Source organism: Drosophila mauritiana, chromosome 2R, assembly GCF_004382145.1.
Source record: "Drosophila mauritiana strain mau12 chromosome 2R, ASM438214v1, whole genome shotgun sequence".
Classification (NCBI taxonomy): Eukaryota; Metazoa; Arthropoda; class Insecta; order Diptera; family Drosophilidae; genus Drosophila; species Drosophila mauritiana.
Genome location: NC_046668.1, coordinates 9,145,052 through 9,167,144, shown reverse-complemented (window position 1 = coordinate 9,167,144; position 22,093 = coordinate 9,145,052). Strand labels below are relative to the sequence as shown.

General features: G+C 43.0%; 1 protein-coding gene across 4 annotated transcripts in view; it reads right to left on the bottom strand.

Annotated features, from left to right (window-relative positions):
- LOC117138323 (protocadherin-like wing polarity protein stan) overlaps positions 1-13,578 on the bottom strand; it is a 47,521-nt gene extending 33,943 nt beyond the window's left edge. For all 4 annotated transcript variants that reach the window (XM_033300355.1, XM_033300356.1, XM_033300359.1 and 1 more), the window contains exon 1: positions 12,980-13,578. The gene's annotated coding sequence lies outside the window, so the exon portion shown is untranslated. The remainder of the gene's footprint in view (positions 1-12,979) is intronic.
- Between the last annotated feature and the right edge of the window lie 8,515 nt (positions 13,579-22,093).

Genomic DNA, 22,093 nt, shown 5'->3' with positions numbered 1-22,093 from the left:
GGTCAGCTTTAATTAAACGAAATATTCGCTTAGTCCGAAGGCAGTTAGATGGCTGCCCAGTGTGTTTTTGTGGCAATTTAAAATGCGAAGAGACGCACGAAAGCCGGGCAAAAAGGACCTTTTCTCATGTCGAGCGTTTGTCGGTGCCTAAAAGCAAATATTCATCTGGGGGTCCGCATCGTGTTTCACAATTTTTATTGGCATATTTACCGAAAATTAAATGGAGCGTAAAGCAATCTGGCCCAGCTTCCACTTCCACGTCCACTTCCCCTTCCAGTTGCTCTGCCCTTTTGGGTGATTTGCACACGCGGCGTATGCGTAATTTGTATGCCATTAAGGCGATGGGCGCAAAGACGAATTACATTAATTGCTTAGGCATCCCCCTATATACACATACATATCGTATATAGGATGTACATATAAATGGTATAGCTGCACTGGCTCTGCCCACTGGAACGCATTCAATTGTAAATTTCGTACTCGGCGCTATTGTTGATTTTTGCAGCATCTGCCTCCATTTGATCTCTCCCACTTTTCATATTCCTTGATAATTGCTTTTGTTCGCTTTTCAGGGCTCCCGTTCTTTTTTCCCTTGTTTGCAATCAATTTGATTCTCCTGGGACTTGACCAGAAATTAATTAAAATGCAAATTAATTTGCAATTATGAGAAAATCCCTCATAGAAACTGCTGCTCATAGATACTTGCTGCCATTCTGCGTGAAATTAAATCGATATGCAAATAAGCCCTTGTCCTTAAAATCGGCAAAAAATAAAAGAGTGAGAGTAAATTATTCAAAACAAATATTTGGCCATGAATTAATTGCAATTTTACATTGTTTGCCTAACTATCAGCAAGCTAGATGATGACAGAGCGACTTTTTCAAGGATTACAAGTGGAATGCGAAAATGGAAGCTTAAAAAAGGGCCTTTAAGCGATAATATTAGTTCTCTCTGCCGTTTTGTGCGAAAACATTTAAGTGCTTAATAATTTCATATTGTTTGAATCGATAAAAGTAATTAAACGAAAGTTCTGGTTCACTTAAAGAAAACTTGTAGCGATTAAGAATCTACATGTATGTGATAAAAGCGTGTGTTTATGCACACCTTAGTTATCATTTAAGATAGAACCCTAAGATAATCGCTTATTGATAACCGCATTCGTGCGTGCCGTTGGCTCACACACACACAAATCAACAAATGGGAAACCACTCTCGATAAAAGCCAATAATCGCATTATCCGTTAGCCAAATCCACTTACACGGAAATCAATCAGCCCCATTATTGTCTGGGTATTCGAATAGTTACCATGACCACAGCGACAAAAGCAGGCGAAAGAAAATGGCCAATCAGTGGAAATCTGGGTAAGCAAAGTGCAAGCCATCGGAGGATTCCTATAAGCCCCCTGAACTTGTTGGTTAAAGGGTATGTGGCATTGATTAAAGTGTACGATGCATGGAACGAGATGTAACTAAATACATGTGAAGATATTTCAAATTCCCATTGTTAATAAATTACTTGTTAGTTTCAATGTTAGTTGTCATAACAGAAAAGATCATGAAATATAATATCTTATGCTTTTTTATACGTATCAGATACCTTAATTTGCAAATAATCCCAAATTTATTATTATATTCTATTATATTTTTATGTAGTTAGTCAAAAGTTTAGTAGCTAAATGCTGGATATGCGACAGTCTATTCCCTAGACCATCTTCTGTCCTTCTGATTTGGTTTCCCATGGTCTGGGGCATATGTTAAATCAGTCGCCGATAGCATCGAATGCCAAGAGGGAAGTTGAAAAGTGGCAAAATGTGGACGAGGGGCGAAATCAAAGGTTAATCACCCCTGCAGGGCACGCAACACAAACACATGGACAGGCACACGCATACATTAGCTCCACATGGCTCTCTGTCTCTGTGTGTGTGTGTTTGTGAATGGGATTTTCGATGCGAGACTTGGCCAGAAGTTGGAGTTAAGGACACCACTTGCCAAGGGTGAGCCTTGCAGCCCTTCAGCTCTTTTCCCCCCAAGAAGGCGCAAAGCTTTTTGCAAAATGGCGCACTCACATATGCAACTGTGTACCACAGGGTATACATGTGTGTGTGTACCACTTGAAGTTCTCGATTTGACTCGAACTGAACTTTTGCGTGTTTCAATACCATAAATACTGCATGCCTGTCTGCCCCCAGGAAAAGCGAGGGCGGGGAAATTGGGGAAAATGGGGCGGAAGGAGCCACATATGCGGCAGACACACTCGTAAAAAAATATTACCAATTATTTGTCATCAATTTCGTGTGTATTGACAGTTCCAAAAAGTTTTTACTTGCCTTATGCCCAACAAGTTTTCGTTTATTGATGAGTAATAAAATGCTAGCTTCTGACCATTTAATATCAATCTTTAATTACTTCTCTAAGAACTGAATATGCTTATCACAAAGACTTTACGAACTTTCACAAATAATCATATATTTTAGGGTCCTTAATACTTTCTTTTTATTGAATATCACGAAAAGTAAATTGTTTCTTTTTTTTAACAACATGTACCTACACTTTTGAGTAATTTATTCATACAAATGTTCCTGTGTAGAAACATTTTTGTGTGTAGTAGACAAAAAGCATAAACAACCTCAACCGGTATTTTGACTAAACTTTTCTTTGCTAACTTTACCTTTGTGAATTTTTAGCCAGCAATAAAATATATCTGTGCAAAATCGCTTTAAATTGAATTCAAAAGATACTATTTTTATGGCATATCAATTAATGCAGCAGTAATTTTACATTTTAATCATGGAGAGTGGACGCCGCATAAATGATGATCTCCAACAGACTTTCAGTTGACAAATGATGGACGGATGAATCATCCCCTTTCGCAGGACTTCCTCTTCCTCTACCACGACCCCACTCTTGCCAGGACATTTTAGCACACAATCAAAATCCATACGAAATGAGCTGCGCTGCTCCTTGTTTAGCTCCTTCGGTTGATTATTTTTTCATTAGCGCCTCGGCGCAAAACTGCCGGGGGGCGGTGGCTATATAGAAACTTGGGGGCGGAGTCCCTCGGTTGGCCACACGAAAGAAATGTCACAGTCCATTCTTATTTATTGGAATAATTTCCGGAGTGTTTCTGTCACACTGCTTTTTCCAAATGGGGTGTGGGTCGTTGAATGAATCATTGGATTTACAAGCTTTGCATAGACAAATAAAACAGAGAAATAAAATAAAAAGAGAAAGCACTGGCGAGCACGCCATGCTGGGGTGCGGAGTAAAGGACTCAAAAGTGGAGAAATTTATATATTTTAGAAACATAAATAAAGCGGGTCCGAATGCAAGGGATTAAATGTCAAACATTCGTTTGTCCCCATCGCCGCGGGCTTCTTTGATGCAGTTCGTCGAGGCGTTGAATGCCACCCTCGCTTTGAGGCCCCTTTTTATTTGGACTTTTAGTCCTCCTCCTCCTCCTCCTTCTCCTCTACTCTCCCTACCTTTTGACTTTCCCTCTTTTTTGGCCACCACCCTTAGCGTTTCGTAATAGAGTTTAATGCAACTTTTGCGGCAGGCTGGCCAAATGGCGGACTGGCTGGCGGGCTGGCTGGCTGGCTGGCAAAAGCCTTTTCCACAGACACAAAAACTGAAAGGAGGGAGATCCTGCATGGGGGATCCAAGGGGGGAGGATGTGCCAGGGGGTTGCATTATCCGAGAACTTCCCTTAAACCAAATGCATAGAAAATTCTATGAAGCAACGGCCACAACAAGGAACAAGAACAACAGCCGGCATTCTGCCGAAAAAAGGACTTGCTCGTGTCGAATTTATTGATTTTTGGTCCTGCCGCCGCCGCATCCTGAATGAAACGCACACAAGGACACTCACATAGACACACACGCACACAGTTGATTGTGTGTGCTTGGTTGTATCCTCCCCAATTTTGGCGAGGCGATCGAGCAACCACCAAAAACGCTGAATGCGTGGGGTGGTTTCGTTAGTTTTTCATGAAAACAAGGACAACAAGGACAGCAAGAGCAGCAACAACAAATGAAAATGCAATCAGCAACAATAACAACAACAGCAATAAAGGAGCAAGGACAACGTGTCCAACAGCTGTTCTCCACTTTTCAGGACAACAAGGACGATGATGATGACGATGATGATGAGCAGGAGATGCTGAGTCGTCTTCTTATGATATGCAAATATTTGACGAGCGCCATGAACGCAGAGTTTTCGTGCAGTGTAAGAGGAATAACAACAGACAGAAATGCGGAAAGGAAGGAAGCAATTGCTAGCAGGACGAAGGACATAGAGAGCGACTGAGAGCGATAGAGCGAGAGAGGGAAATGACGCATTAATGCCCTTCGTATATTGTCGGCAATTGTTTCAACAATTTCTTTCTATTATGCTAGGCAAATAGCTTTTGCTTCTCTTAAAAATGTAAGTGGAATCCAAATTAGTTTTAGAAAAATAAATTAATTAGGCCATAAGATTATAAACATTACATAATCCATCTCTTACAAAAAAGTTATGGTTAGCCATTAAGTCTTCATATAATTTATACACTATTGCTCAGACTATTATTTATGGCAATTCAATAGAATTTATTTACATTAAATTCCATTTATGGCCGCCATGGGCATCCAGTCTTCTCGTTCGGCACATAAATAACCCTGGGCCCCTCAATATCCTGGCAAAATGCGTGACCAAAAGTTAATGCCCGGATCGGAGACAGGGTAAAAACAACAATAACACCCAACACCGGGGGACTAGCGAGATGGGCTACAAGTGTTTGAGTTGCCGGGCCCGGGACTCTGCTCCAGACAAATGCAAACCCATTACGGAGAGATGATGATAACCGGAATAAGGACGAGTACGGGTACGGGTGCGAGTACGACAGTAAGGATGGGAATGGGGTCTTGAGCCAGAGCCAGGGCTTTGTATGCAAAGGAAACTCGACAAATTACGACGAACCGCCCAGGGAAAAGCGTCAAAGGGCGGATGGTGGCGAGATGGGGAACGGGGCAGCCCGGAGAGAGCACACATGAATGGGCATAAGGAGAAAAATCGGCAAAAGCCGAGCGAAATAAAAATCCCATTGCCAAGTAGGAATATGCCTTTCAGTCAGACAGGACAGCCAAGTGAGCCAGGTAAGCACACCAGGTGACTGGCGAGTGGTAACTGCCAACTGGCAACTGCCACGCCCCGTTGCACGTTGAACACACCTGCATGAGTCATGCTGCCCCCAGCCGTCGCATTTTGGATTTCTGTTTATGTTGCACGAGAGTTTATTATGGCAAGCAGCGGCAAGGACAACAACCACCCTGCTGGCTACACTCAGAAAAAAGGTTAGAATCCAAGAATACTGCCTAACTTCTAAACGAATTATTGTGACTAAATAAGAATCCAATTATCTGGTAGATGTAGTTTAACAATATCAGTAAAAGATTTAGAGAGCTACTTTTTAATAGATAGAGAAATATTTCTCTCTGAGGAACTCACCCTAACGAGTTATAGATTGGTGTTGGAAAATCAAAAAAATAAAATTTGCGACAATATGCTTTTTTCCCTGTGTGGCCTTGCTTTCCTTTGAGTCGCGAGTCCCGAATCCCGAAACCCGAGTCCTTTTGGCCGTCTGCTGCTTTGCCTCTGGCAGCGGCATTTATGGCGCAAACTTGTTTAATATAATGAACACTGCGGAGCAAAGTCAGGCGGCACGTGAGTCAGCCGCCTGCAATCCTGCCAGCTCGCCATCCTGCCTAGTGAAAATAGGAGGACTAGAGAGTGGAAAAACCACCCTCGGGGCGCTAGAGTGCAGTGGAAATCCACCACCGACGAGTGGTGTTGCGGACCCGGACCTGCAACCACCTTGCCGCAAATACGATGAACAAACACAATTTCTGTCGCTCGAATGATGCAGCAGGCTCTTTAAAAATGAGTAAAATGCAGCAGCAGGAGCAGGATCAGGAGCCCTTTGATTGCATCACTCCATCGTCGTGGAAGAGAGTGAAAATTGCTTCGACTTCATGTCCTGTGGCTGCTCATTAGTCCTGGTCAGACGAAAACACAAATGTCAGGCATTTCTCGAAGCTGCTCTGATTGAAATCGACCACAAAACGAGTTGTGTCATGTAAATGTGGCTTTGGCAAGCAGAGTTCCCTGTCTCTGTCCCATCAACTGTCTCCGTCTCTGTCTGGCCATGTCTCGTCCTTGTGGCGCCGCTTGTTTAGGGCTTCTTTATTGGCCAGTTCAGTTGGGGCAAGGGGACCTCGTGCGTTTGCCTGCAATGAACTCTTTGCAATTCCATCCATTCACTGTGCTTAACATGGCAAATTGTTTGAAAAAAAGGACAGCATAATTGTTCGAGAAGAAACATTCGAAATGGAATATAATCGACACAAGATTGAATACGGATCCCATATTCCGAAACGATATTAATGAGTTCCGGAAACGATGAAACTATTGCTGCTGTTGTTCCATTTTCCCAATTAAGTCGTTTTGGCCATTCACTCCGGGCGAGAGTTTCCAAAGCCGCAGCTTAGCCAACTTTATGGATAGCCATCAAATGGATAACCATCACACTGAGACACTTACGACCGGGGATTGATGCGCGAATTGCACTCCATCCATCCATTCATTCTCTACCCCTTGCTCATAATTGTTAGCAGCAATAAATTTCAGCTAAAGATAAAGGACTAAAGCAAACTGACAGACTTTCTAACTCCGAGCCACAGACACGTACGCGCGTGTATCCAGCCGGATAACAGAGTTCATCTTCGCCCCATACTCACAAAGCTACACTTGCAAAAATCTTGACAACCATAGTTTAAATAGAATTATATGTATATATGTGCTGTATAAAAAACTAAACTCAAAACGAACACAATGCTGTTTGCTCAAAATAAATAACATTATACTTGCAATAACTAACTACGAAACTAAAATTAAATTATAAAGAAATATTTTTGCCGAGTGGAAATGATACTGCTACAGAGGAAGATACACACTCCGGCAATAAAATGCGGGATTCAAATATGAAATAGGGGGCGCAACATCCCGGACTGGGGTCCCGATAAATTGAATGAAAAGTTTTATCTGGCAACGAGTTAAGCTCGACGCTAATCGCATTGGAGGCGATAAACAGGAGCGCTGGCAACTCTGGCACATATATGTATCTGCGATGCGCAGAGTAAATTCAATTTGCTTAAATTGAAAATGTGGTGCGAACTTCCACTTCCGTATTGATAGGATGCCGCAAACACGCATACATCCACACACATCCAGCACACAGCCATACCAGCAAGTCAGCCGTACAGCCACACTGGGGCCAGTGTGGCCAACTGCGTGTGTAGGGCACGTTCACTGATGGCTTAACAACTTATTTATGCTTAGCTATAGCGAACCCGTCCCCCAAAACTGTGCAAACTTCCCGAATCCCCCCATTCCCTCCATTTCGCGGCATCGTCATGGCGACCGGTTCTTGTTGCTTCGCTTGCTTGCTTTCCTTGTTTGCCTGTCGCGGCTTTCCATTTGTTTTTGGGGATGGCAAACAGCTACAGCCTCCCTGCCACTCGTGTCACTCCCCATTTTTGCCGCCTTTTTGCAGGAGAACCTGCTGGCGAATTGTCCTCGGCGTTTTGTCTCCCAACTAAGGGCTGGCAATTTCATTTAAATTTAATTCCACTTTCTGGCACGTTGTCAGCGCTGTCAGTTTATTCAAATTCCCTTGTACGGGCACGCTCGTAAATATATACAGCTCGAGCTATAGCAATAGCAATAGCAATACATGTGTGGAAGTGCGTGCGAGTCAAGGACCTGCTATAATCAAAATAATCAAAATAAATTGCAATATGAAACTATTTGCTCGGATAGACAAAAGGCAGTGTAGAAAATTTCCCCACAGCAACGACACCTTGGCTGCCATCAAGGATATGCATTTCAGCATTCGTTGTGCGGACTGAGGGTGGCATTTCGGTCTGGAATCATTATGATAATGCTCGAGGAGTGGCAGAAAAGATTGACATCGATACACAGCCATTCATAGCATACATTCCGGGGAGATAGAGCAAACGAATGACAAAGGCCCGCATAATTGGGTTACACTCCCGGAAAAGTCTAACAAATATGGGTCAACTGACGGACAAAGAGGATATAGTCGGAAGCTGTCGTCCAGAACTTTTTCTAGGAAACAGAAGCAGTGGGGGCTGATAAATTGTATGCAATTTATATATACAAGCGTGACTGACATGCAAATTGTGATAAATTAGAGGGAGGAAAACGCTGGGCGTAGAGGGTGTACATGCCACCCCTTTTTTTCTGGCTACACCCCCCACTTAGCCAACTTTGATAAGCAAACTTGCCTGACATCGAGCTGCCGATGAAGTATAGCAAACTTGGGGCCGAACTCCACTGATTTTGCTGCTGCTTTGGCTTTCAGTCGTCTGGCAATTTGATAAAGTTATTACTGGATGCACTTCGGCGGGGAAGTCGGTCAGCTTAATTAAGCCAATGAATTATAAGCTCCACTCGATGGACTCGATGCGGCTGCCTGCTGCTTTTGCATTCATTTTGAACTCTAATGAAGCGTAATTGATGCAGTTTCTGCATTATAAACATGTGACGTCCATTGATGAGTCGTTTTAATCAAATGAAATGCGGCGACGGCTTTTGCTGTTGGCCAATTACACACATTTGTCGGGCGGATGGCACTTGACTTTCGGAGTGCATAGCGTATATAAATCACGCCCTAACACCTTAAACTCAATTAAACACAATTTAACTTAGTTTGGGTAACTTGCAAGGAATTCGCCAAGAAATGCTGTTGACCACGCTTAATTAATAACCATTAGCCCACAAGCCTTTGTTTGAAATCTAATTTCTGACAATTTCTTTCAAATATTTTAAATAATAATAGACTTATATACAACCTTAATAGCTGTATTATTTAAATAGCTAAAGGGCAGTCCACAAATATGTGTATGTGGGAATGAATATGAATTTAATATATAACATGGCTTAAAGACACAGGAACGTTTATCATATTTGTTCGAAATTATCGATTGCGTATAAACCGATTAAGTAAATTCTCGCCTGTTCATTTCACAGTGTGGCCCAAATAGCAATTGCGGAATAAATACCTTTAATTAATAGATTATGTACGAAAGTTTAGCTGCAATGCAATCAATATCCGCTCTTTTAAGGTAATTATGTTGCATTGTAATAGTTATACTCAGAATAATGATAACGTAATTTTCAGGTGGCAAGCAATTAAACTTGCTAATCAATTTACGTTTGATAAATAATCTTCAATCGGCGTATTAATTTGCCACATGTATTGTTTCAATTGAAGGCAAAGAGTCCCGTCCCAATTTAAAGTGACTCATTCTTACTAATGAGAAGCACAACGTCATTCACTTAATTTGACAGCCCGATCTGCCCGGCGGCCTCCATACGTGCATCCGCCCACCCAAATTGATAAGTCTAATTAATGCAATTGAAACAAATTTCTAGCATGCAAATGAACGGCACACATCTCTGGGCTCCCTGGCTTTTGGGCATGCTCTGGATGCTTGGACATGCCTCATTAGCCAAAGTGCCACAAACTTTGGCTCCTCTAATTGAATTAACACTAATGAGGTCTCTCGCACACTCTCGAACTTCTGAATCGCCCGCTGCCGAGTTGCCGATCCCGATTCCAGCGAGGTGTGAATTCCATCACCATTCACCATCTGCAAGGGAGCACATCCTTTCTGCCGCATTATTCATGCATTTGCCAACCGCAACCCAAAAACCACCCGCTCTACTTGACGTGTTAGTAAATTTAGCAAAAACTAAAAACATCGTTTGGGTGATGCGCCTGATGTGCAGGGCTGTCAATCAATCAATTTGGGCATCCAGCCATGGACAGGGTTGCCACCACACCGCCTCGGTTGCTTTGAACATGCGAGATTTTAGTTTGCCAACGGCCAAACAAGCTGTAATTTCATCGAGCCAGGGCACAAAATTCCTGATTCTAATTGACGCATAAATATGGTAAATTCAATGAGTTTCGGTCATACAACTTCTGAAAGCCGGCATTTTATTAAATAAAAATTAAATTCATTTTATTTCATGTTTGCAAGCAATTGCTGGTCTTTTGAGTAAGCAAAGACAAGCGTATTCGTTTGGATTTGCAAATAAACGTAAGTCAATATGGAATATTTCAAGACATTAAGCTTTTGGAGTTCAAAAAGATGAAAACTATTATCAACATTGGGTTTTTTGCGCTAAAGCTTCCATATTTCATTGAAAGAAAAACAATTTCACAAAATATTTTCTCAGGGCAATGCGTTAATTGTTGATAGATAGCTTTTCGGAGCCAAGTAAATATTTAATTGGTATATGCTTTCACAGCCAGCATTCATAATTCATTTCGTGTATTGGACTTTTCCACCTGTTGAGCATCCGAAATACAATTATCAACGAAACCAAATCAATATCTAATTTCGACGGAGGAGCCCAGAGTAAAATAGCCAGCCAAATGCCATCAATCATGCGATAGACGCCGCATGACATAACCTATCCAGCTGCGTCTGGATTTGCTTCCATATGTATCTGTATATGTATCTGTATCTGTCTGTATTTTCGGCTGTATCTACGGACCACTGCTGCCGTATAAAACTGAACCGTACGTGTGTATATGCATCAATTAAGCTTTTATTCTAACATAACAATTTTGAATGTGGCCGAAACCAGTTTTGAGTGCGACCAAGAGGGCCAAAGCCTACGCAGAAGTATCTCATGGATAGCCGAGCGAGTAGTGGCCAAGAGAGCCCAGCATAAACCCACAAAAGATACCGAAAAATGTGGACCATCAACGTCATCAATGAATCTCTGGTGTGCACACGAATTCGTCCAACTCCTTGCCATGCAAATCCCATTTGGCCATTGGCCCTCTGATTCTGTAATAAATTCCACAATAGACTGTTGATATTTTGATGGACTCAAGCCGGTCACAAATCAGCCACATTAACTGGCACGAGACAACATTCAAATGTTAATTAATCAAGAGCCATAACGAGTTTTCCTATGCCGGCATGGATATCGAATGGATTGACTGTGGTTAGTTCGCCGAGCGAGTTGGCTATTCGCAGTGAATGTGGCATCAGAAGCCGGAAAAAATCGCCTTTTTCGTTGGCTCCTTGGCCAACTGAAGTCTAAACTGATCACTTCGAATTGAAAAAAAAAACAAAAAAAAAACCCAATGAAAAACAGGTTGCGGCTACCGAAGAAGAAGAGGATGCGTTCTGGCCAGGATGATGGCCCGTAGCGGATCTGCCTACCGGTGGTGGATTGCTCCTAACCTGGCCGAGACAGCTGCAAAACCGCCAAGAGAGCCAGGCGCTAACAAACTCATTTTAAGCACGGTAAAATATTTTATTTACCTACTTTTTATACAATTTTATTTAAGTAATTTCTCTATGGCAAATAATGCTTCATAACCGCAATCATTTGATTTAAAATATATTTTGATTAAACTCATTCTACTAATATTTCAAGAAAAGATCCTATTGTAAAAGTTAAGGTAAAACACCTTAAGCCTTTAACTCTTAATATTAATCGTCTTATAAAATATAATAGAACGACGTTTGATGTTTTTGTGTGTAACTAAGCTTGGATCACATAATAATGAACCTAAGTAAATAACTTTTTTTTTCTCTGCAACAGCCGCATGAAGAATGGGAAAAGGTTGGTAACACGCCGAGAAAGAGAGACAGAGAGAGAGAGAGCTAGAGAGAGGGAGGGAGAAAGGGGTCGAACGAGGAGCAGTAGCAGAAAACCAGTCTTACAACAATTTTTCAGCTACTTGCCACTGGCAGGCTCGAAATGGACTTGACTTGACTCTTCCAATTGCACCAAACACACCGCATTCCAACTAGAAAATCATAAAACATAAATGTGCGAGAGTTTCTGGCCCCGCTCGAAATATAACAAAGGCCCTGTTAATGGCCTCGAAAATAAAATCTATCTTAATAAATTGGCAATCCGACAAAATCGTCGAGTGAATAATGTATCCAGCAGATAAGTTTGTCCCGGCCTGCTGAAATATTTATGCGCCAGACAAAGGGCGCAGATACAAAGATACAAACGCAATGGCAAAGGCACAATCCCATGGACAAGTGTGAAATGCAGGGAAAACAAAGCACTTGCAACGCTCAGATACATATACATTTGTATCTCGTGCAGGCATTTGATTCCACGATTCCGCCGATTCCGATTTCGGTTATGTTTTGACCCGACTCTTCTCCTTTCTCTCCTCTCGCTCTCCGCGTTTTTGACCCACGTTTTAATGTGACTTTTATTGTGCTTCCTCCTTTTGTTGTCTCATTTGGTATTCAGTTTAATGTTTGTTTAGAGCTTCGCGTTTGTATCTTTTTGCGACGGCTCTGAACTTTAACAGTTGCACTGTGTGAGCGTCGGACTTCGACTTCATCGGCCAACTGTTTGGGCCAACTGCTAATTGGAGATGGCCAAGAAAGAGGCCTTAGGTTTAAAGGCCCAATTGGAGCTCTATTTTATTGCCGAAGCCCTAGAGCTGAAAGCCGTTAATTAAGAACGTCTTAAATCGAAACATTTCAGAGGTAGCCAGAACCACTAAGCTTCATATCAAATCATATAAATACCATATACAAAAGAAAGGTTCTAGAAATATTTGAAATAGACCCCCACTTATATGCAGATACTAAATACTTTTTTAGAGATTATAACCCTTAGTAAACATGAATTACGCGCTTCCGGTATGGCATACGTTTACATACGAAGTTTATCTAAGAGATTTAAAGCCCCGCCTGCGGAACATATAGTGTCCTGTTGGAACGACACCTGTCATACGTCATGAATCAGGTGTCATGCGTCGCACAATTCCCATTAGAATGCAGCCGCATCCCGCCCACAAGGACATATGTATATGCGCGAGCACATATCCTTGCCATATCCTGGCTGGAACGTGTGAACTTACAGGCTTTTGTTTGCTCTGCCGCTGAATTTCCACGCGTGGGTGGCCAATAATCCGCTTTAGCTGCACGGCTGCATTGTTAAATATTTATAATATTGCATTTAAAATCGCGCATCCGTGTTGTTTCCTCTGCGTGAACCTTGTGTTTGTATTATTAACACAATATATTATAATTAGCACTCGCCAGTTTGTGTGACTGGCCTCACTCTAGCACTGTTTAAACTGATTTAACTATTTTGATTCCGGGAAATTCGAATAATTCGAATGCTAAACCGACTATAACCCCGACCGTTAAGCTGGGCGGCGAAAAGGGGGTGGTTGTGGGAAAAGCCAACGCACTTTTCGGAAAACAGCAGGCGAAGAAAAGACCGCGCGCTAAAATTCACTGAGAGCGAGGACTGTTGTGTTGGCGAAAAACCGGTAATTTCGACCGTCGAAGTTGTTACTTTGAGTTTGCGTTTACCTCTGGCTTTTGGCTTTGCACTTGCCTTTGCATTTGTCTTTGCTTTTGACTTTGCAGAGACGCGCACGCGTAGCCCCGAGTGGAAAATAATACCGTTCTTGCTGGCCAAACGCTCAAAACGCGTCCAATCGGTCCGGAGTCGCAGTGGTAACTGGCAAAACCAGAAACAGAAACTCAGTTTCTTGCTGAAACTCAGTTGGAAGCCGAAGCGAGTTCGTCGTGTATCCGACGGATACTTTCGTCGGTGGTGGATTTTCAGCGGGGGGTGAATCCGTGTTGCAGCAACATGACCGCGACTGTTGCAACATGTTGCGGCAGCAGAGAGGTGCCACCAAATTCTGGCTTGCATCCGAGCAGAATAACTTGCAATTTGAAACAGGATTCTTCAACCTGTAGGATATACAATCCTTGGAAACTGAAGATTTCTTTTTCTTATCAGTAATTTAGTTTGGTACCGCGCTCTGCATACTCAAAGATTTAATTTGGATTAATCAATAAATTAAAAATAACTTTGAATAATAATAAATAAAAATTAATCATTTAATTTTGCTACAATTATTGAACTATTTATTAAATAAATGTAGGAGTTTTTAATTTGTGCAGCAGGCCATCACGGGTAAAACGTAAATATAAAATTGCTAACTTATATATTTATACGTGCTGCATTCATTTGTTAATATTGATAAATAATATTCCAGATAACCTAGTTTTTATGTCACACTTTTAATTCATTTTCTGTTGAACGGCTTGTTTCGTAAAACTAAACATTTATAATCAAACAAACAATCATATTAAAACCATTATTTGGCTTAATTAAGCGATTTATGTTCATTTATGTTCAGAAACATAATATGCTAAAAGTTCGCTGTCAAAACCAAAAATATAGTACACCATTAAAACCGACCAAATGACCATTTTCTATGTTATGATGAGGTTCAAGTGTCAAAAGCTGTTAAGTCAATAGTTTCAATTACGTAGCCATTAGGGATGAACAATTATTCCAATTGGGACCTGTAGGTATGCCATAAATGCTCATGTTCCTGCTTGCCATTCGATTAGATTTCAGTTTATCGAATTATGCAAAATATTTAATGCAATTTTGGTTGGCAGAATTCGGCAGCAGTGATAAACATATGCTAGTAACCAGAAACTGAACACGCTTTTGGCCCACAAGGACAACAGCCGTGGGTAGATGTATGTATGTGTCGGCGGAATTTATAGCTTACAGGAAGGTGTTGGCCAAGACATCGTCGTTTGGCCAACAACTCGCATTTGGCCAGCTGACGTGGTCCGAATACTTCCGAACAGCAACGGAATCGAAGGGCTTTTGGGTGGAATCGAAGGAATAGGAGAATAGGAGACCGAAGACCATGCTTCTTGCATGTAATTGACATTGGCCCCTTGCGTTTGATTAATTGCATTTGGTTGAGGCTCTTCCAAGCCATTGACTCGGAATGCTCCGAATTCCCCCATTGATCTGTATCCGTGTGTCTATGTAACCTTGTGGCCATGTGTAGCTGCATCCGTAATCTGTAACCGTTTCAATTTGTATCTGTGTGCTTTTTGCGGGGCAATAAATTCGACATGTTCGACATGCTTTCCAATTACTGAGCGCTGGCATTAAACAAATGCAGCACACTTGACACACGTCGAAAGCCGGCAGCCGGCAGTTATCCGGACGAACGGGGCCAAACCTCCAGGATCCAGCGGGTCCAGCCAAGCAGGCCAAACACTTGGAAAAATAACGCTTCGAGGGATTCCGCTTTTTTTCTTCAATATAAATAAACATTTTTAGAGTAGTTCAAAAATCTTTAAAATGCACTTTACTTCTTAAACGACGTATCAGCGTCTTCTTGTTTATGTAGCACATAAATTGGTTTGGATTGAGTGGCTATCCATAGTGCCCACTGCTTTCTCTCTCTGCAGGACGAAGACACTTGTCTCTGCATTTGGTTTATGCAAGTGCCGCCTGCGAGCGATATAAAAACGACGGAAGGGGAGGAAGGCGAAGGGGTTTTGCTGCCGCTTCACTGAACCTCAATGGACGCCAGGATGAGGTGGGTTAGCGGGCGTGGAGGTCAGGGTGTCCGGTGGGTGGCGCTGAGTGGGGCGGGTGTGGGATCGGCAGAAACATAACTCAACAATGCAAAGGACGAGCAGCGGGCAAAAAGCGCAAAGCAAGCCAAGGAGCCACAGGCTGCATCTTCAGAAGGAGCAATTTGAGCGTTCTTTCGCTCGACAAACGCTGCCCATGCATAGTTTATGATCCCCCCTCTCATATCTATGCATTTTGCTGAATTAAACCAACTGCACAGAATGTCGCAGATAATTCAATGCACCTACACACACAGCACAGTTTTATGGCTCTCATCGTCATCGTTGTTCTCGTCCTCTTCCGCATCCTCGTGCTCGCAGCGTTATCCTGCAATGTGGAGGAGTCGAAAAGTGCCACGAGGGTAATTTAAAAATCCATTTGTGTTTTGAGATTTCGCCGGCAGGACCTGAGAGATGTAAGCTGGCCAACAATTGCGGTGAGCGGTGTGTAGAAAAAAAATGCGGGCAAAAAATAAATGAAATAGGAAAAGGCATGCTGGAAAATTGGCGAGTGCGGAAAATGGAAAATGCGAACGTCAAATGCCCGACTTGACTGCGTGACACAATTTCAATTTGCATTGACAGCATGAATTATAGCAAATAATCCCCGCAGGCAAATGCGATTTTAGTGATGCCAGGAGCTCCAGTCTTCCAGCAATCCAACTTGCCAGTTTTTCACGACCCAGGTCAAGTCCGATTTCCTGGTAGCAGGGAGCCGCGAATTCGAGGTCCATCTGTTATTGATATGGAAATGATGCGCACACCAAAAATAGAATGCTGCTCGAGGAAAAACAAGCAATCTTGCAAAAATAAAGCAAAGCAGGACGCGACTCGAAATGAAATAAAATAAAACAGCGGCAATAAAAGCAAATATAATTTAAATTTTATGCAACGGCAAGGAAAGTTAATTTTGCCCAACAGAATGGAAAAAAGGCAAATGGGGAGGGCAGATAGCTACTGGAAAAGAGAGAGAAATAAAAAATTTTTTTTTTTTTTTTTTTTTTTGGATATATTAATTTAAAACTGTCCTTCGCGGACAATCATTAAATTTGATGACTAAACTTAACGGTAGAGAATTAATTGATTACATAAATTGTTGCGAAACTATACAATAACTGTCGATATTGTATGTATGATGTATATAATAATGTATGTATATAATTTAATTTAATTTGCGTGTCTAATCCCAGAGAGGTCCAAAGGGTGTGATCGGTGCAGCCTCCTGGTGCGTTGACTGGTGTCCAGCAGGTCTTGTGCCAGGTTGTTTGGGTGGTCTTGAAGCCTCTGCATGTACTGCCTGCTGCTTTTCTTAATCTCATCCTTCACCCAGTGGAAGCTGAGGACCTCGTGTATAGTGGCATTATCGTGGAAAGGGTGAGCGTTTGTGACTGTGCGGAGCGTTTTGTTTTCGAATGTCTGGATAATGTTGATGTTACTTTTCGATGCAGTGCCCCACAGTTGAATGCCATACGTCCAGATTGGCCTTATGATCGCTTTGTAGATAAGGAGCTTAGTGGAAGTCGGTAGCTTAGATTGTCTGCCCATCAGCCAGTAGAATTCACGGACTCGGTTCTCCGCCTGTTTCCGCTTCTTTAGCAGGTGTGGTCTCCATGTAAGTCTCCTGTCCAGTGTAAAGCCAAGATAATTTGGATTGTCTACCTCTGGGATTGGGAACCCGTTGAAACTGACTGGTGGGCAAGTGCCGCGTCTAGTTGCGAAGGTGGTAGCGGTTGACTTGTCGCTGTTTACCGATATATTCCATCTCGTGTGCCACGTGTTCAGTAGATCTAGTTGCTCCTGCATAGTCTGGGAGGCCTCTGCTGGGGTATCTGCTGTTGTTAGGAACGCAGTATCATCGGCGTAAGTGGCTGCCATAATGTACTGGCTCGGTATCACCGGCAGGTCAGCCGTATACGCGTTGTAGAGGAGCGGACCGAGAACGCTTCCTTGGGGAACTCCTGCACGGGCTTCTTTGACTTCTGAGCGCGCTTCTCCACACCTGACGGCGAATCTTCTGCCCTCCAGGAACGATTTTAAGAACTTGAAATATGGCTGGGGCAGGCCGTTTTTGAGCTTTAGGAGGAGACCGGGGTGCCAAACACGATCAAAGGCTTGCTTAATGTCCAGCATTACTGCTAGGCAGTATTTCTTATTCTCAAAGGCGTCCAGGATATATTGCGCTACTCGGTGGCCTTGCTCTGGTGTCCCGTGGCGGCGCCTAAAGCCAAACTGGTGATCAGGGATCAGACCAGCCTCCTCAATCACCGGCAATACTCTGGTCAAAAATACTCTTCGAGTATCTTGGAGAGTACTGGTAGTAAGCTGATCGGGCGGTAGGAGGCGGGATTGGCTTCATGTTTACCAGGCTTCAGGATCATAACTACTTCGGCGCGTTTCCATGATGAAGGGAAGTGCCCCAATTGCAAGCACTTATTTATTATGGTCGTGATTAGTGACTTGCTAATAGGGGGGAGGAGCTTTAAAGCAATGGCATTGATGGCATCATCGCCTGGAGCCTTGTGGTTACCCATTGCCGCTATTAAATTGCTGATCTCCTCTTCCGTGGCCTGGGGTATCGACTCGGAGTCAGAGAGAGGTTCTGACAGGAGCCTGGCTGTTTCGGCTGCTTCATTTGGGGAACATCGATTGGCTGGTGTGAAGACTTCCTCCAAGTGCTCGGCGAATGCGTTGGCTCTTTCGGTCTCAGTTCTGCACCATGAGTTGTCTTGTCTTCTGATGGGCGGGATCCTCTTCAGCGGCCTCTTGATGCGCTTGGTAACATTCCACAGGTTGTGGTGGGGATCACCCGGCGCGAGATTACCAACAAAGCTGTCGAGGGCCTCCTTCCTTAGCCTGACCAGAGTTTCCTTCAGCTCCTTGGTTGTGGAGAGAGCTAATGAGGAGAAAGCCAAAAGGACAAATATGAGTGGTACTATAGATAACCAAAAAGGTTTCTAAAATGGCATTTTAAGCTTAAATTTCACAAGTATTTTTAACAAAGTGAACGAAAATCGTAAACATTCCAAATGCGAAGAGCTAACTTTGAATTCAAATTAATTTATGCCATCCGGAAAACTATCTCACGCTTATTTTTGTGACAGCAAATCACTACACAGACCTCCAAAAATTATACTACGATTTTTATCACAACTGATTGACCTGGCCTGAATAAGTTCAGAGCTAAGAAACTTTGGCTTATACTTATATTTTCTTTTAATATTTAAAGAAAAAATGTTTCTCTGATTAGAAGAATTGCATTTCTTTCTTTAATTAACAATATTATCTAGAAGATCTGCAGTATTTACGTAGCTAATTTACTCCAACTATCGGCAGCTCTTTGAAATGTCTAAAGCTCTACTCCACTCCACAGGATTTCTAATTATTTTTGCCAATTTTCCGTGACTTCCTGGAGAGAGAAGATCTCTTTACAATCACATATTCCGCCAACGAAACGTGGCAATGCGAGCACTCCACTAACTAACCACCTGAACTACTGAGTCCTGCGGCTGCCCTCACCTTTCACCTTACCTCCCAGCAAGCCCACCACGCCCACCACGCCCACCATGCCTCATTTTAACCCATTTACCTGGTCTTCACACCTGCATCATCTAAATTAGCGCACTCCGCGCCACGCCATTGCCACCTGGGAAACTCCGTTCCGCAGTTCGTGTTGCTTTACTTTTTATTTCGGCGGAACCACTTATAAGTTGATATAAAAAATGCATACCGAGTGCATTACGCCGCCACCGTTCGCAGGTGGGCTTCCTGCAGCTCATTAGCCGTAGACGTCTGCTGGTTTTCCGAATTGCGGAACTAGGGAAAATTTGCGAGTGCGTGCGAAGGGGAGGCGTGCTCAAGTGGGCGTGGATGCCCAGCTGGATGCCGACGTGGAAAACTATGTCAAAAACTTTAAAAATATTCACCGGCATGGCGTAGCGTGGCGTGGCGCTAAAATGTTTGTTGTTCCGAGTGCTCTTGCTATGGCTCTTAGCTTGTTTGCCGGCGGTACTTCGAGAGGAGCGTGTCTTCATCGTCCTTGCTGTCGGTTGGACCAGGTGTGAGCAAATGCTGGGAAATACTTGAAAAGTTGCCGATGCGGCCTGCTGCCAGAAGCTGTAAATTATATGCAAATTACGTCGAAGCGACAAATATACGAACGGATCTGCGCGGTAAATCATGCGAAAAACAAAGTTGCTGACGCTCGAAAAATGCGGGGAGTTGGCTTTTAGGCGGTGCCCCCTCCACCTTCCCTGCCACCGAAAAGTTGGTAGGTGTAAAGTTAGGTGGCATGAGGCAGGTCGGCGTTGAAACTAACAACACTTGAGAACGTGCGAAACGTGTTCAAGACGAGGAGTTGAGCCACGAAGTCCTGCATCCTTGAGCCTGCGCCTCTGTCCCGCATTGATATTTGTGGCACGTCACAGTCGGAGTCATCACGTCGCGGCGAATGGAACGCATCCGCACTGCACGGATATCGGGGAGCCGCAATCTCAAGGCTGTAGCTAATGCACTGCAAGAAAAAGCCTACTCAATTAAAGGACCAACAAAATTTAAGAGTCATATTTCATACTTCTTTCTTCAGCAAATGAATTGAATTCTTACCAGATCTCGCAGCTTAACAAAATATTTGTTAATCATCTCTTGATCCAAATACAAATTGTAAATCTGTGTTAAATTTCATGTGTCTTTACTGGAATATTGTATTGTTTTAGGATTTTTAATTTAGAAGAATTATTACGTATTGCTTACTTATTTTTGTCCAATTTCAAATTGAAATACCTAAAGGTCAAACATATTAAAATATCCACTTAATTAGGAATTAACTTTTTCTATAAGGTTAATAATGGCTGCCCTGATTTTTCGCGGTGCACCAGGAGCTTGCAGCCTACGAGCAGGCAGCACATGGACAGCTCCACACAGCAGGACATCCCGGCAGGCTTAAACACATCACGTCAGCGTGCTGTCAATGAGCAGCACTTGTACGGCCTGCCAAAGGATACTGTTCCCGAATGGGATCGGATGCGATGGGCCAGGCGGAATTGGGCTTGGGCTGGGCTGGGATGTGATGGTGCGCTGTGATGGGTTGGCTGGGAATCAGAGCACTGGGATGCGGTGGCCCTCAATGAGCCGCCACCTTTTTTCCTCCAGCGACTTTCCGTTCGCACGCTCACAAATGTTTTATAAGTCATTTTTATGCATTTTTTCCTGTACGGATATTTCCCTGGCTTTCAGCTTTTTTCCATTTGCTTTTCCTGCTTAAAAGAAGAGCGCCAAGTGAACGCAGAGATGCGAACTTTGGCCATTTATTTCTAGGATAATAATGGAAAGAAGCAAACGGGTTTTTTTTTATTAAAAACATCTATTTTTAATTGAAGTTTTTACACTTGCACACTGAACACCGAAAATTGCTTGAATGTATTTTGGCGAAACATTATATATTATACTTTTGGTAAAAGTGCATGTGCTTAAGTTTATGAAAAGCACTTAAATCAACTTTATTTTTATATCAATAGAACGATAGCTTAAAGGTGCTTGAAATGGAAATTGCATGTTTGAACATAATTTAAAATTAAGCGGATGCAGTTCGTTCAAAACTTGGCTATAAAACCCAGTCAACACGGCGTGGTACTGGGTGAGAATTTCTTTTTGTGCTCATTTCCCATTTTCTTTTCATTTTTCGCTGGCGTTTTCCCTGCTGTTGCTTTTTGCCAGCGATACAGCTTGGTGCGCGCATGACTTGATGCTAACAATAGCACTCCGGCAACGGGTTGCACCCAGAGCATTGGATCCTTGGTAGCCCGGAGGCCAGGACATCACGGCATCGGCTCGCCTGGTTTGTCGACTTGTCGGGTTGTCGCTTCCTATGCCTCTGCTGCGTCATGCCGCGCATATACATACATACATACATACGTATACAGAACGCATTCGAGGACGAGCACACAGATTGACAGTCTTTTAATTAAGAAGCCGTCAAAGATGGCGCTGGCACGCTCTCCAGCTCACTAGGGAGCCCTCGATCTGCGTGCGAACTGGGAACTGAGAACTGGCAAGTGGAAACTGCAGCCATGTCACTGGCAATTATGCACCGACTGCAACAGGCAGCCCGCAAACGCAATTCAATTTAACGTTTATTCACAAATTAATTGAATTTTTGGTATTCATTGTGCGGCGTAACAAGACGCACTTGCTCCTCGCCAACGGATTGAGAAGGGGCCTCTAGGACTCCGGCATTGAGGACCAAGGACTCCGGCCGATTGATTAATCATATGGCTGGCTAATTAACCGCAAGCGCCAGCAGATGTTGTCAACAATTAAGCTGACACCTGACAGACGAATGGAGAGTGGATTAATCCGATGGCATTTATTGGGAGAGCTGCACTCAACGGATGTCTTTAATATTAATTAAAATTTAAAACTTTCCATGCATAAAACCAGATATTTCAAATGCTAAAAACTAATAATATATCCAGTTGCAGAGTGTCATAAGTATATATTTTCTGATCTGAATTACTAACTAGCCTAGTTGATCTAGCCATGTCCGTTTGTCCGTCCGTTTTTCT